General features: G+C 40.5%; 1 protein-coding gene across 1 annotated transcript in view; it reads right to left on the bottom strand.

Annotated features, from left to right (window-relative positions):
- LOC117142910 (ABC transporter G family member 20) overlaps window positions 1-13,483 on the bottom strand; it is a 51,096-nt gene extending 37,613 nt beyond the window's left edge. Inside the window, exon 1 of the mRNA XM_033307194.1 lies at window positions 12,860-13,483. The gene's annotated coding sequence lies outside the window, so the exon portion shown is untranslated. The remainder of the gene's footprint in view (window positions 1-12,859) is intronic.
- Window positions 13,484-14,855: the final 1,372 nt, after the last annotated feature.

The raw sequence follows: 14,855 nt of genomic DNA, 5'->3' as shown, positions 1-14,855 counted from the left end.
TACGGTCTCGCGCAATTGTGGATATAAAAGCCCCACTTTTGCAACTTTTGAACATGTTCCCCGAAACAAAGGCAATTTATTGCGACAACGAGAAATCCTTGAACTCAGAAACTATTAAATCAATGCTCAGCAATAACTTTGGCATCGTGATTTCAAACGCCCCACCCTTGCATAGTCTCTCTAATGGACAAGTCGAGCGGTTCCATGGCACTCTTGGGGATATAGCACGCTCTTATAAGTTGGAAACACAAGTAGAGGACACTGTCGAAAACATTCTCTTTGCAACTATAAAGTACAACAGGTCAATTCATTCGGTGACAAACGAGAGACCCATAGACGTAATTCACGCAGCCTCCAAAGGTAGTACAGAGCAGATCAAAGAAAAAATTGCATCAGCACAGCAAAAGACACTTGACCAAATGAATAAAAAAAGGGTCTATAAGTCGTATTTGGTAGGCGATCAGGTTTGGATAAAAAACAATAAGAGACTAGGAAATAAACTATCACCCCTATTCACAGAGGGTATAGTGGAAGCAGATCTAGGTACGACGGTTCTTATTAAAGGGAGGGTGGTCCATAAGGACAATCTTAAATAGGCTCTTGACATTTGAAAAATCATAACAACTATTTCTAACTAATTACATTTTTATTTAGGTTATATCTTTTCAGTTTAATAATAGCAACCATGACCTTGACCGAAGCGACATTGAGACTCAACGACTACTCCCACGCGGACTACATACCTATAGTTGACGGAGATGTAACAATCTGGGACTCGTACACTTATTTAGGACACACGACGAACTTGACATCGTTCGAAATTTACATCGACGAGACATGGAAATTAATAGACAAACTACCCAAAGACCATATGAGACAGGTACTGAAAACGGACGTACAGCACATAGCCACCTTAATAACTACCCTGACCGTTCATCACCGACAAGCACGTAGCATTAACATGATAGGTAGTGCCCTTAAGGCAATTGCAGGAACCCCAGATTTTGATGACTGGGAACAAATAAAATTCAAACAAAATCAGTTAATAGAATCCGAAAGCAAGCAGATAGAGATCAACACTAAATTCCAAGCAAGACTCAATGACGTTTCCAGGGCCCTCAATGCAATTTTGAAACCAGATGCAGAGGTCGAACATTTTTATGCAACTATTTTGGCAAAGAATAGAATGATAATTACAAACCTTGAGGACTTAATCCTCACTGTTACACTTGCAAAAATAAATTTAATCAGCCCCCTTATACTAGACAGCATCGACATTAAAGAATTATTAAATGAACAACTCACCAATACTAGTATAACCGACCTTTTAGAGGTCTCCCATATAAAAGCTTTTCAAAATTCTGAATTATTGTACTTTCTGATCAAATATCCCAAACCTCTGTTAAGCTGTAAAAAAATAGATATCCTTCCTGTCCAACATAATAACATAATATTAGATCTAGAAGAGGGTAATACGGTGGCCGACTGCGGAACAAAGACCTTCGCTGTACGTGACTGCGCTGCTACTGTGAGCACCACTTTCTGCAGAAGACTAAAAGATACTTCATGCGCTCAACAACTGGTATCTGGAACTGTCGCTCACTGTGCCACACGCCCCGGTCACCTGGCGCCCGTGATAGTAATCGGAGAGGGTATTGCAGTAATAAACAACGCGACTATGAATGTAGTGGACAGCACTGGACACAAACAGATAATCGCGGGAACATTCCTCGCGACTTACGACGATTACGTCTCACTAAATGGCACCCGTTACGTGAACCACCGAGGCATCCTGAAGAAGAAACCTGCCGTATCCACGTCAGCCGTGGTCAATGTCACCCTTTTCAGAGAACATCTGAGCCTCCCATTTCTACATGACCTAACCATGAAGAATCTCCGACATATCGGGGATCTTAGAACAGGATTATCTTCACGATCGTATGGCGGCTTAGCACTGATCGCCCTATTCCTACTCCTCCTGGGCACCTGGAAATTGTACCAGTGCAGAAGGGGAAGGAAGAAACCCGAGGACGCGTTTCAAACTAGTAGGGGAGGAGTTAACACGCGCAAGCTTAAGTTTGCTGACAACGCTGCTACGCCGGATGCGGTCGCGACGGAGTTGCAGCCGAAACCAGAAACCCGCACACGCAAGCTGCCTGACCGCCCGTTGCAGACGCTGACGCAACATTCAGCCGACTTTCCAGCGGCAGCGGCGGCTTCGTGGTCCGGCGGAGCTTGCCCTAAGTTCCAGTTTTAATTTTGTTCTCCAATTGTCACGTACAATGAATAAAAACAAATAAATACAATTAATAAATAACAGTCTTATTCTAATTTACACACACAGGCAAAGTGCCTTAGATATGACCAAATATGGATATGGATATGGATATGATTTTAATTAAACATTACATCTTTTGTTAAAAGTTAGCCTGCAAAAATTTGTTAGGTAATCATGATTTCAATTTATAAGGGTAAATTAAACACGATATCTTCTAAAAATTCATCGATTTGTTTAGGTCAACCTTGGACCTCAAATGTTAGCCTGCGCTGCTAATGCGGAGATTGCCTGGAATTTACAAACAAACAATAAAACTTTGCTGCAGTCATTTTTCAAGTCACGAAGAGGAAGGTGTTAGTGGCAAAGTCCCAAACCCGTTACGAGTATCCTTTAATGTAATAAAGCCTGCAGAATCCGACTGCGGAATGCGGAGGCGAAAGGGAAACTGTTTTGCGGCCGGGCGAATCTTTAAACTTGGCCTTGCCCAGAGTGTATCTCTCGGATAGTAGGTACGTGTGCCTGCACAGATTTGTATCCGCATTCTGGAAATCTTTATGGGCTTTTTGTAAGAGTTGGCAGGCAGTCGGAAATAAATAAAATCACACATAGCACCGGATAAACCAACGGATGGCCGGGGGAACAGGTGCGCACATGCATGAAAGGTAAAATATGTTTATATAAATAAAGGACCGAAGTATCGGTGGGGCTTCGTGGTGTGAGGTAAAGATCCCAAACAAAGTTTGAAGTTCAGCAACATAAAGAAGTGCAAATTGTTGCGTGCTGCGATTGTATCTATCGAATGTGAGCACACGAAAGCTATTTCCTGCCAACAAATATAAACGCCGCAATAAAAAGGAACAGCGGCCACGACGACTTCAATGGCAATAGCTACGTCCATAAAGCAGGCGCGACAATGAGTCGAGAGGGATGCCAAAAACTTTTTTGCCAAAACAAACAACGGCAGCAACAACAAGACGGGGAACAGGGAAAAAGTTGTAAACTGAAATGATTATCTGGTGCCTGACACTTGTCTAGCCATAGATACACGTATCTCTCTATACGGGGACTTGTTTTTAGGCAGGTAAATAACCGAAATGTTTAACCCCCACGGAATGTGAGTCACATCTTTTCCGAGCATTTGCTTTAGTGCGTTTTTATTTGTGCGCACAATGTGCCGATTTTTGCCGCATTTATGGGGTGTGTTTAGAGTTAACTAAGCATTCGATTACAGATACGATCTAGGCTTGGTATGAAGTAATCCCAAAAGCTGTGCTCTCAAAACCAGCAGTCGTTGTAACCTTCTAAATCTTCTAGCCTCTGAATATATGTTGGTTAATTGTTTATTATATTCAATATCTATAAATTTTGGCGTTGAAAATTATGCAAACTCGAATCTGCCTGAGTGAATCATTTGAGTACGGGCCTAAGCTTCCAGCACATTAACTGTGTGCTTTGCCACGAGTTTGAGGCCATCCGGAAATGGGTCAATGACAGGCCCCAGATCGCCGCACTGTCATTTGCATACACACATATATATGCAAAGCGATGGGACAACTCTTTGCAGACTGATAAATATTTATGTTTATTTTTAGTTTTGCACATGCGGGGAAAAAAAAGCGAATTTCCACAAAATTTTACGCTCAATAAATTTGCACAACAAAAATTTCGCCGGACAGCGCCGAAAAATGCGCTCATGTGTTAGTAATGGCCACACATTTCGTGTGAGGAGTAAAAGGTTTTCCCAAATAGTTAGCAAATAATTCGGAGCAACCCATTCCCCATTCGGTGAGCTGCAAATGTGCAAATAATTTGGCACAAGTCAAAGGAGGATTCCTCTTCAGGGCTGCTCGGCTTTAGGCCTTAAACCGTTTAACATAATTTCCCTTGGCCACATTGTGTATACGCCTCGTATACTCGGCCACAGAGGAGGGTAATTGCATTGGGAAACCGGCTTAAATGGCTAATAACAAATTGTTTGCATTTAAATTCAATTTTCACATAATTTTCAAGCTCCTAAAAATTGAAAGGCTGCCGCACAACTTAATCAACCGACTTTAACTCACTCGAGACAAACTGGCACACATATGCTGGAATATTTGTTCGCCGGTTTAAATTTTGCATCCTGCCTGCTTGGCTGGCAAAATATAATTCAGAAATCCAACAAACAATTTCCTGGGTGTAACCGCAAAATGTTCGAGCTTGTTGAAATGGCCAGAAATGTTCATAGATCGTTTGTTATGCTCGTTGGTTTGGTTTTGCCAATGTTGTTACTATACTTTGCCTGGGATTTGTATGTGCATGTGGGGGCCTCCTGCCCTCAGCTAAGCGCTTTTGTATTTAATGAAGCCTATTTTTCTTACCGAACATGAGCCGCAATTATTACGAGTCATTAGTTGCCTGTTTTCCTGTTAGAAGTTCCTGCTCTAACGCATAGCGAGAGGTTTCTGCCTGCTCTCATCACAGACAGTAGCTCCAAAATTGGGAGGTGCCAAAAATATTTGGCCAAATTGAAAAAATGTTATTGTATTAGAGAAAATTAAAAAAAAGAGAGTTCTATTAAAAAATTTTATTGAACGAGTATAACTTCCTCACTTTAAGTCACCTACATAAATTTATTAAAGCGCAAACTTATTTGGCTTGCACTTGTACATGGCTAAAAAAAAAACACAATATTTTGAGAAGCTTAATAAATGAATTATTCAATCGATATGATGGTGGCTTTTTTAAGGCCATTGTGCAAAACCATTGCAGTTGTTTAGGCCTGCCCTATTTCGAATAGCATACATTTGTGAGTTTCCAGCTGTTGCATAAGACATGTGCATACACTGAGGCAAACTGGTGCCCACTCAACCCACATCTGGCCCAATTAGGCTGTCACAATGTCGGTGGAGAGCCGTAGCCCGCCCAGTTATGAACGATTTCCCAGTCTCGTATTTTTGCGACCATGCGATGCATGGGTATTCGCAATTTCCTACTGGCCTGAGTCAGCGCATTTTGCCAGCGATGTTAATTGAAATTTGTGAATTCAAAATTCTAGTTTACAGCTGGCCTGGCGGAATAGCCATGTTCGATGCAATGAAATAACGTCGAAATACGAGGCAGACGGCCACGAAATCAGCTTTGACAAATAACTGATCAGGCAAGCGAATCGCTGCAGCGGCAGAATGGTTTGCTGATTGCAATTAAAACATGTTCCAATCGGAATGGGAGTTAAAATTTGAGGAGCCAAGATATTTCAACGGTTGTCTTTTGTCTGAATTGAATCGCATAATAATTACAAGCTGAACCAGTGATCCGATTTCAATGCAATCAGCCTCTCAACCTCAACAGCTTCAAATGTATTTCCATTAATAACTCTACAAATAGTTCTAAGCTGATTGCTCTCTAATTACAGTGCAAATTGAGAGGGAAATTAATAGCTATTGTGGATTATTTTCAGCCAATCAGGTTGAGCTAATATTAAATAATTGTTATTTCTCCTAATTGCCGACCACCTTTTACGTGAACTTTCTTATAATATGCATTGCCTGATCTGTGCACTTTGAACCGAGATAAATTAGCAATTGCCCGCCAATTACCTGCAGTGTGCAATGATTAGGCCGGCAAATAGCTTATACAACTACTAATAGAACTACCTAAAACACCACGCCTTTGACCTCCGAATCATCTAGAACCTAGGTGCATCTCGAGGCATGTGCATCCGCAAGTGGCAAACAATGAAGTCATCATCGGGGATTTAAAAAAGGGGCTGGACCAACTGAGCCCCAATAGATCAACAGTCGCTCGGCCACAGCTTGGTGTGAAAAAACCGGATTCCGACTTGTTAACCAACTCGCCTATGACAGATCTGTCATAATATTGGGGTCAGCTAAGGTCGCACTTTGGTCGGCTATCGTCTTATAGATATTGCCGTTTCACAAGTACCCATAACCGGCAGCTCGTGCGCTTAAGTTTCCGTATCTTTGACTTACGACCCAGCACTTGAGGCCTGCACTTGGCAATGAATATGGCCCGTTGTTTGCCCAAAAACGGAGACACGATTGGTCAATACACAGACAGACATACAATAATAACGAACACTAACAATTTAATGATGGGTAATTTAAATTTTTAGATGAATCTAATAAAGATAAAAAGCCACAGTCCATATTGCACCCTTTTAAACTTATATATTTTTCCTTATATTTGAGACAAAGAGAGTGGGATTGTTAACGAAGTTTTTCTTTAATTTTCTTCCAGTGCAATGACGTCAGACTCCGTCGCATGCGGTGCCGGCTAATACGAAATGCAAATGATTGCAAAGTGTATGCAATTTGGACACTACCCATTAAATTAAATATAAACACTGTGATATATCCATGGAAGTCTAGAAGCTTCAAGCATGCGAATGTGATTTCTATTTATGAGCACACGAGTTGTGTGTCTGGGTTCATAAATTTTCCAGCTTCCAATTGAATCGCATGTGCGCAATGTCCGGGAAATTGGCTAAGGTCAGTTCCGGCCGTTGTATAAGACAATGTCCAATGTCCAATGTCGCAGGGGCAAAGGATTGCATCGTGATTCTTAGTACCCAGTCGGTGATTTTCACACATTCCCAGTAGTTTTTGCCACACCCGCACCATTGAACCCTCAAACACGTTGAAATATTTATGTCTTTGCATATTTCACCGACACATTTGCACTTGACAATAACAACAGGGAGGAACAAGCGAAGCAGTCGCTAGGTCGTCGGAGCATGACAAGGATTAGCGTGGAGGGGATGACGCCCAGGACTACAAGGACTACGAGGACAGGGATGACGACGACGACGGCGACGAAGATGATGATGATTGTGATGATGATATTGTACTGCTGTTGCTGGTGACAATCAGTGCAAAAGAGGGGAAGATGCAGAGCAGCTTAGTTGCACAGAGAACAAAGGCCACAAATAATATCTAACTCATCAATAAAATGATTAAAATAAAATGACAAAAATTTCCATTTAACTAAATGCATAATTTAAAGCAATACAAAGTTAGGGTACTCCATTATAAAGAAAAACGAAGGAATAATCTCTAAATATAACTGAGATTTCTTAACTGATTATTTAGTTTAATGCTTTCAATGCTGAATTTTAAATTCTCCCAACATTTCCCTTTAATCTCAGTGCTCAGAAGCAGTTTCAGAAGCAAACTCCCTAGAAACTGGCGCCGCCGTCAGCAGCATCAAGACATAAAGTGCATTGCGTCTGGGCGGTTATCGGGGGAATGAAAACTTGGTGGCTCAGGGGCTGGGTTTAGGTATCATCAGACAGCAAATAACATGCCAGTTGCAACTGCAGATGCAGCTGCACACAAAGTGTTGCTGTTATTTGTGCGACAAACGCAACACACAGCCGTAGGGTAAAATGCGAAGGGGAGCTAGAACAAATCTGTGCGACACCGACAATCACTTTTCAGCCCAGCAGTTCACATAAGCAAACAAACAATGCGGCAAGCGCGGCTCACATTCAACATTTGGCAAATCGATCAAGTATACGCCGTGTGGTAAGCTGGCAAAACTTGAAGTCAAAATCCTTGCAAACGCACTCGCCCCATAAGCCAAAAAAATACGAAGGGATTCAAGGCCCTCAACTGTTTAGCATTTATTTGCATACAAGAAGAAGATTGCGCGCCCGCTTGTTTGCTCTTTTCTGGCTGAGTGTGTAAATATTTAAAGGCTTTTATTGCTTTTCTCCTGGCGGGGCCAACATTTTTCATTCATATTCGTGAATGGCAATAGCAGACACTGGGCAAATTATGGCCTCTTCAGAGCTTTAAAGACCTTTTAAGGCACTTCGGCCCCAGGGGAGGAGGGCAAGAAAGTTGTTCAATCGAAACGACAATTAATTGGCTAAAATAAATATTCACGACAAAAGGTCTCCGGGGTCTCCTGAAACAGTAAAATACGAATATAAATAAAGGGCAGCAAAACGAGCGTCAAATGCACATGAAATGCACAAGTCAAAAGCCATTTTGTTTTACCATAAAAATGAAAATACAAATTTATATGATTGCATTTTTATACACATCGCTTCGTCTCCATATTCATGCATACAGTTGTAATCGAAATATTAGGAAAATGTTGATTATTCAATACATTTAATTACTGTTACTTATTTAGACCACAAAATAATATTAATTTTATTCTGCAAGAAAGTAAAAACCCTTCTTATTTAAAAATACAACTTTTTGTAGTGCTTTTACTTTGTTGAACACAGCTGTATTTTCTGGATATAGGTATAAATAAATATCGGTGACAAATGCTTTGTATTTCTCCTTTATTCAAGTGTTTGCAATGACTATCGCCAGGAATTGTTTGGCTATGATTTAACTAACCGAAAAAAGAGGGTCATTCGTATGGGACTTTAATATTTCTGCAGTAATTACTTTGCCTGGCATTCAGTATTCAATTTGTATTCTTTTATAGAGTTCGCATTGTAATAATTAACAGACGGCCTCACGCGAGCTGCAGACTTTGGTTTTGGTTTACGGTGTGATGTGTGAATTGTGCAAACATTTTCCAAACAATTATGCACAGATTTCCACGCTCATTTTCAAGGTTCAGCTGTAGTTTCAACTAAATTTAGTCAACACCAACGGCCATCGGCCAATAAACCAACAACAGGGGCAATAACAATTAAAAATGCGCTGGCATTGCATTTTATTCGGTTTAACAGTTGAGCGCTTTCAGTCAAAAACAAACACTTCCAAAAAAATGGAAAATAGATGGTAAACTAGAGCGCTGTGATCCAATTTCAAGCCACGGCTTTCAGCTCCCAGCTGAGCTTAGTTGCTTAGTCAACTTTGCTGGGTGAGTAATCGCAAACTGAATTCTGCTTTACTTGCTTCACTTCTGTGTTTTTGGCTTTTCTCCTTGCTTGGGCAAGACCGCCAACCAAAAAGGCCAGACTGTAAGCGGCTTTTAGCGGGGAGAAGCGTTCAAGTGTCACTTGAAAGAGTCATTAACCCGGAATAATCTGTCGAGAGTGACTTAAGGAGTCGCCCCTGGACACGATGATGGACGGACGGACTGATGGTACAGTTTTCAATTAAGACGGTGACAAAAGGAAATTTAATTAAGTGCAGCGATTTGCGCATTGCATTGCCATCCATAAAGAGTTCTCTCAATGTCAGCGATCTGTAAACCCTTGAAAATCATGTCATCGCATTTTCCGTCCGTTCCATTCATAAAACAACACCGAATTCCGCTCGCCAAATGAAATCACAGCCCATCGTTTGGCACTTCATATTCGGTGTGCCCCTAGGAGACCGATTCCCAGCGCCGAAAAAAGAAGGAGGAGGAGGAGTATCTGAAAAAACCAGCTTTGAAATGAAATGCAAATGGGGAGCCCTAAAAAAGCGTTGCAATGTCGGAATGAAAAGCGGCTACATATGCCTGTTTATATGCAAATATTACATATCGTACATATGTGCGTAAACATTTGGCAATTACTCGGCACCGGAGCGGTGTCTTTGTTTCTTTTATTTTTTATTTTTTTGCTGCCTGGAGGCCGCTGTTTGTTCTATTTGCTGACATACAAATAAGTGTGCAAAAAGACATACATACATTTATAGCCGAATGGCGGCGACCTTTCGTCTCGTTTTGCTTCTGGGGAATTTCAATTTAAATTCTGATTAAATTTCAGTGCGCTTCAATGCAGAAAGTCGTCTCTATATATTTTTTTGCATCTGTATACATTTTATTGATTGTTGGTCTGAGCAGCCTCGCAGATTATGTCTCATTTTCCCACTGACACTGGCACACTAGCTGGCATTTGTTATGCAAATTTATTTTCGATTACTTGTTAGCAAAGATTTTCCTGAGATTATGCAAATGTACCGAAAGGAGGGCACCACATCTATCTGGCCCATAGATCTACATTATTGCTGCCTTACAAGTGGCTTATTACAGTTAGTGTTCGTCGGCTGTCAGGAAGTGGGATAAACGTTGCAAATATGACGAGAAAGGAAACTTTGCATATTCTCATGAACATTTTTGGCGGCATAAAAAAGCTATGAGTTGGAAAATCTACTTTCGCCTTTGGAGACTGTTTATGTTTATCGCCAAATTGAATCCATTGATTTCGCATCAAAGTCAATTTTATTCCGGCCATTTGCCCAACGTATTTCATAACTTTGTTAGGGGTATTTGCATAATTGATTTTATTTCCTTCTCAAACGCTATTTACAATAATTAAACTTGACTGAATTGTCAGTGTGGAAACTTGCAAATTGATTTTATTGATATTTATTAATGGGCCAAGACAGCGAGGAATTAGGGCAACAAATATTTTATAATGGCCGCATTGCATATCGTCGTCAAATATAAACTTTTAAATGCTTGCTATTGTAGGCAAATGGGAATTTAAATTGACAATTATTGTATCAGCATTTTAAGGGCAATTATAACACCCTTTTGCAATTCATTTTATGAATCCAGAAATAAATATACCTTTTTTATAGCACATTCTTTGGCTTCTCACGCGCTGCTCATTTATTATGATGTTTTTCAGATATCTGACACTTTTTGCAAATAAAATCAAACAGATAAATTAAATTTGCCACAGACTTTTGGCTGTCGTTTTGACTTTTTTTTATATTTTTTCTCGTTTCCATAAAGTTTGACTTTGATTGCATTCGTGGCACCATGTCTCACGCCGGAAAAGCGTACAAAAAAGGAAAATATATTTATTTGTATTTGAGCGAATACTTTTATTGGCGGTTACCTTTGGCTCGCTGTGTGGTCGTTTAATTGAATAATTATATACACACATACCCGCGTATATGCCTATAATTTTTTTGCTACTCGGCTTGTATTGATTCGTATAGCTTGTAAATCAATTGCCATTACATGTGCATCCGCTGGCTGGAATGCAAATGTAACAAATGGCCAAAACGACGATGCACCTTGAAAAACTCAATAAAGGCCCACTTCCCACAGTTAAGAGTTGTCAAAGCTCGACAAATGGAAAAGTAAAAAAAAAAGCATTCAATGTATAAATAAATAATTGTGCAGCGGCTTGGCGTTAATTGCACTTTAAAAAGTCCCAAACAAGTGCCGAAATGGTAAATGCAATTTATTGCCGTCGGCAATTGGCAGCTAACGAGTGCTTCAAATTGAACACGGATGCACTAATTAGAATTTTTGGTCAAAACAATTAGCAATTTAAACACAATTATTTCAATTTGGCGAAAAAATGACCCGAAAAGTTTTATTTAATTTCCGCTAATAGAATTGGCAGCTGATGAATGCGAAATTTATTACTCATGCTCCAACAAAGACGGTGGGCAGTCATTGTTGATTGAGTTGTTGTGGACTAAGTTGATTTTTAATAAAATGCGAAAAGCGAGTTTCGTGTCGCTCATTCTGACTTGCAAGATCTTAAGAACCTTTTGCGCGGATCTACATACTCCTCATCGGCTTTATGGCTTTCCTGGCAAAAATTGAAAAAAAATGCTTTAATAAGTGTTAGTCACTGGATTTCCACTTTTGCGCAACTCATGTGAAATAATTAATATAAGCAGACTCAAGAGCACACGCCTTGACCAACATAAAGTTAATAATTTTTCATTAGTTAAACCATCATCTAAAAATTAGTCAGAGTTTAATGGGTTCCTTTTTTGGGCGCTCCTCTTTAAATGTAATCGTTAAACTCAGTGGGTGCATCGTAACCTTTCTACTTTTTTAGTTGTTTAAAACAGCTTTTTTTTGTTGAGCAGGTCAAAGTTAACTAACGAGTCGAGTTTTGCGGTTTTAATTGTGCCAAGTAACGCGGCCACCTCGATTATTGTTGTTGTTCTTGCGGCAACTCTCATTGTTGCGGTTTGTGTGTAAATTTTAGAAAGGTTAAGTACCCGGTTACAGTCAGCAAATTAAATAATTATAAACGGCTGTTAAAGAGCCAGAGTTATGAGCCCTTCGCAGAAGGACAGCTGATATGCACACTTTTTGAGCAGAAGACACTTCTCTCTTACTCTAGTGCACGGCAAAAAACATAAATATTTTGTTAATTTAAGCCAGACATTTCCTTTAAAAACCTACATATATGCCAAAAAATATGTACTTAATTGTTCAGTCAAATAAAGTATAAGTTACAAACTAGTATTACTCTCCACTAAACTACAACAAAGTAACATAAATTTAAATTATCCCTCTTAAAATGTACTTCTTTAAACATGGTTATTCTGTGCTTTAACCTTAAGTCATTCGCTACACTTTACACCGCTTCGACAAAAGTCGGCCGAAACTGAAAAGTTCAAAAAACGCGAGACAAAAGTCGCGGCAACAAAGGCAGCAGCAAAAGCAGAAGCATTCATTTGGAGATTCAACTTCGCCTGAGTTTGCATTTTAAAGCCGTTGCTGTTGACCTTGGGCTGCATAAATCGAATTGGAGCAGGTCGTTGACGAAGCTGGTGTTTTTTCTTAATGGTTTTTTTCTCTTGGGAATGCGAAGCCCTGCATTATCTGGGCATCCTTGAGCTGGTTGAGTGGGAAATCCCCTCAGCATCCACTTCAGCCCTTGGCATTTTAATGTGAAGGAGGCCAATGGCCTGCGGTTACCTGTGCTCCTTGAAGTTCTTAAATGGACCGCAGCTGCTTTTATTCCGACGAGAAACCACGGATTGCAGGAACTGTGGCAACAGTCTGTTATTGATTTTCCTCGTAATTTGTATTTTTCCCCTGTATTTTTGTTGTTTTGTTATTTTTTGCTGACTAACTTTTGGCTTTGCGGCTGGCAAAAGTCAACAGAAACGTAAAGAACACGTTTGCTTTTAGTTAACCTGTTTTGGCAATGCCCAAAGATTGCGATTGAGCAAAGATTGAGCGGACACAGATACAAATACACCGAAACGCACACAGATACTATTGCCGACTAGACGAAGCGTGGTTGTTGTTTTGAATTTTTGTTTTACTTGCACAATTAGCCAACTGAAAAATTACCACACTGAGATGGATTTGAAAGCTGCACTGCACAATAATCGCCGCTAAAGTTGGCTCATTCACAACGCTTGCAAGAAACTACGATCTGCAAATTGCTCTGATTTATGTCAAAGCGAAAAACCCGCGCGCAAAGCCACACTTAAAGTATCTTAACACTCAGCTCAGGTTCTCGGCTTTGTTTACTCAAGCGTTTCCGCGTTTTGCTTCTCGACTCGCCGACGACGTGAATTCAACTGATCAACTCAACAAAACCGACTTCGTAGCGCTGACAGATCGCCCAATTCGAAAATAGCATCGGCCTTATCGACGGCGGCGTCGGCAGCGACGTCTCTTGTTTATAGCCGCGTTTATGAAGCCGTCTAAACGACCCGTCTAAAAGATCAAAAATAGTAAGTAGAGTGCTTCGACTTCTGTGGCCGAAACTCTCCCCACTTGACTAGCACAGGTGGGAACAGATCTGAGTCACGGTGGAAGTCTTTGCTATGCTAAGCTTACAGCAGATCATTTGGAAATTGAGCTTTGATTGTTTAATGCAAAAGACCAAGTGGTTCCAGTCCCTGCTAGTATACCTATTTTCATTTCTGTGATGGATATGATATAAAACAATTCAACATTTCCGATTAAAAGAATGTTTGTATTTAGTAAGTTTAATAACTTAAATCACAATTTCACTAATGCTACTATCCTGCTGAAAGGACTTCCCCATACGAAAACTTAATAAAAGATTATCATGTATGGTGCATTGTGCCGTAACAAAAACACACAAGGCCCGAGCGATAATAGCAACAATGCCGTCGGCCAAATGCGACCTCCGACCTCAGAGTTGGCTTATGTGCGTTGGGCACGCAAATCGGTTATTAGCTATAATGCAAACGTATTTTAGACACACACATTTATATCGCATATTTTCGATGGTGCATTACTGCGGTTGTCTGATTGTAACGCCCGATCCCACACGCGGCCTTTTCGTTCGGGCCTGGACTCAAAGATAAGCGGCCCTCGGGCCCATTTGTACTAAATAACTGGAACAACAAAAAATAAACGGACGAACGACCGGCAAACAAACTGTCTATTAGTTATTGTTGTTTGATTTGCAAAGCGTTTGTCATTTGTTAAATAAATTGATGGCCATTGCGGACCGCTCGGCAAATAGCAAGTAAATACGAAAAGGGACACAAGTGGCTGAAATAACCGGAAGAGCTAATATTGAGCTTATGATTTAAGGGAGGCCAGAAAATGGCACTGGAATCCACAGCCCAGCCACCATTGTTCACAGTTTCGATGAAACTTTAAACTGGGGGGCTGTCAGAATGCCTCAAAAGCAGCGGCAGTTAAGCATGACAAAACGCCGGGGCATCTCGGGAGGACACCCCTCCATTATCCTTCCAAAATCATCAGCTGTCAGTGCAGTGAGTTGAGACTTCAGCCACCAAAAAACGAGTCTGCAGTGTCACTGAGCGAGAAAGGAGCCCGCCAGAGAGCACAAGAAACTGAAATGACATTGACATTTTGAATAATGACGCAACACTATTTGAATGGGAACTGCACGACTAAAAATGGCACGAATCCGAAAATTATAATTAAATGTTAACAAAAATTTTAAATAATATAGAAG

This window comes from Drosophila mauritiana, chromosome 3R, assembly GCF_004382145.1.
Source record: "Drosophila mauritiana strain mau12 chromosome 3R, ASM438214v1, whole genome shotgun sequence".
Classification (NCBI taxonomy): domain Eukaryota; kingdom Metazoa; phylum Arthropoda; class Insecta; order Diptera; family Drosophilidae; genus Drosophila; species Drosophila mauritiana.
Note: the sequence above shows the minus strand (reverse complement) of the source record. Positions and strands in the feature narration are given on the sequence as shown.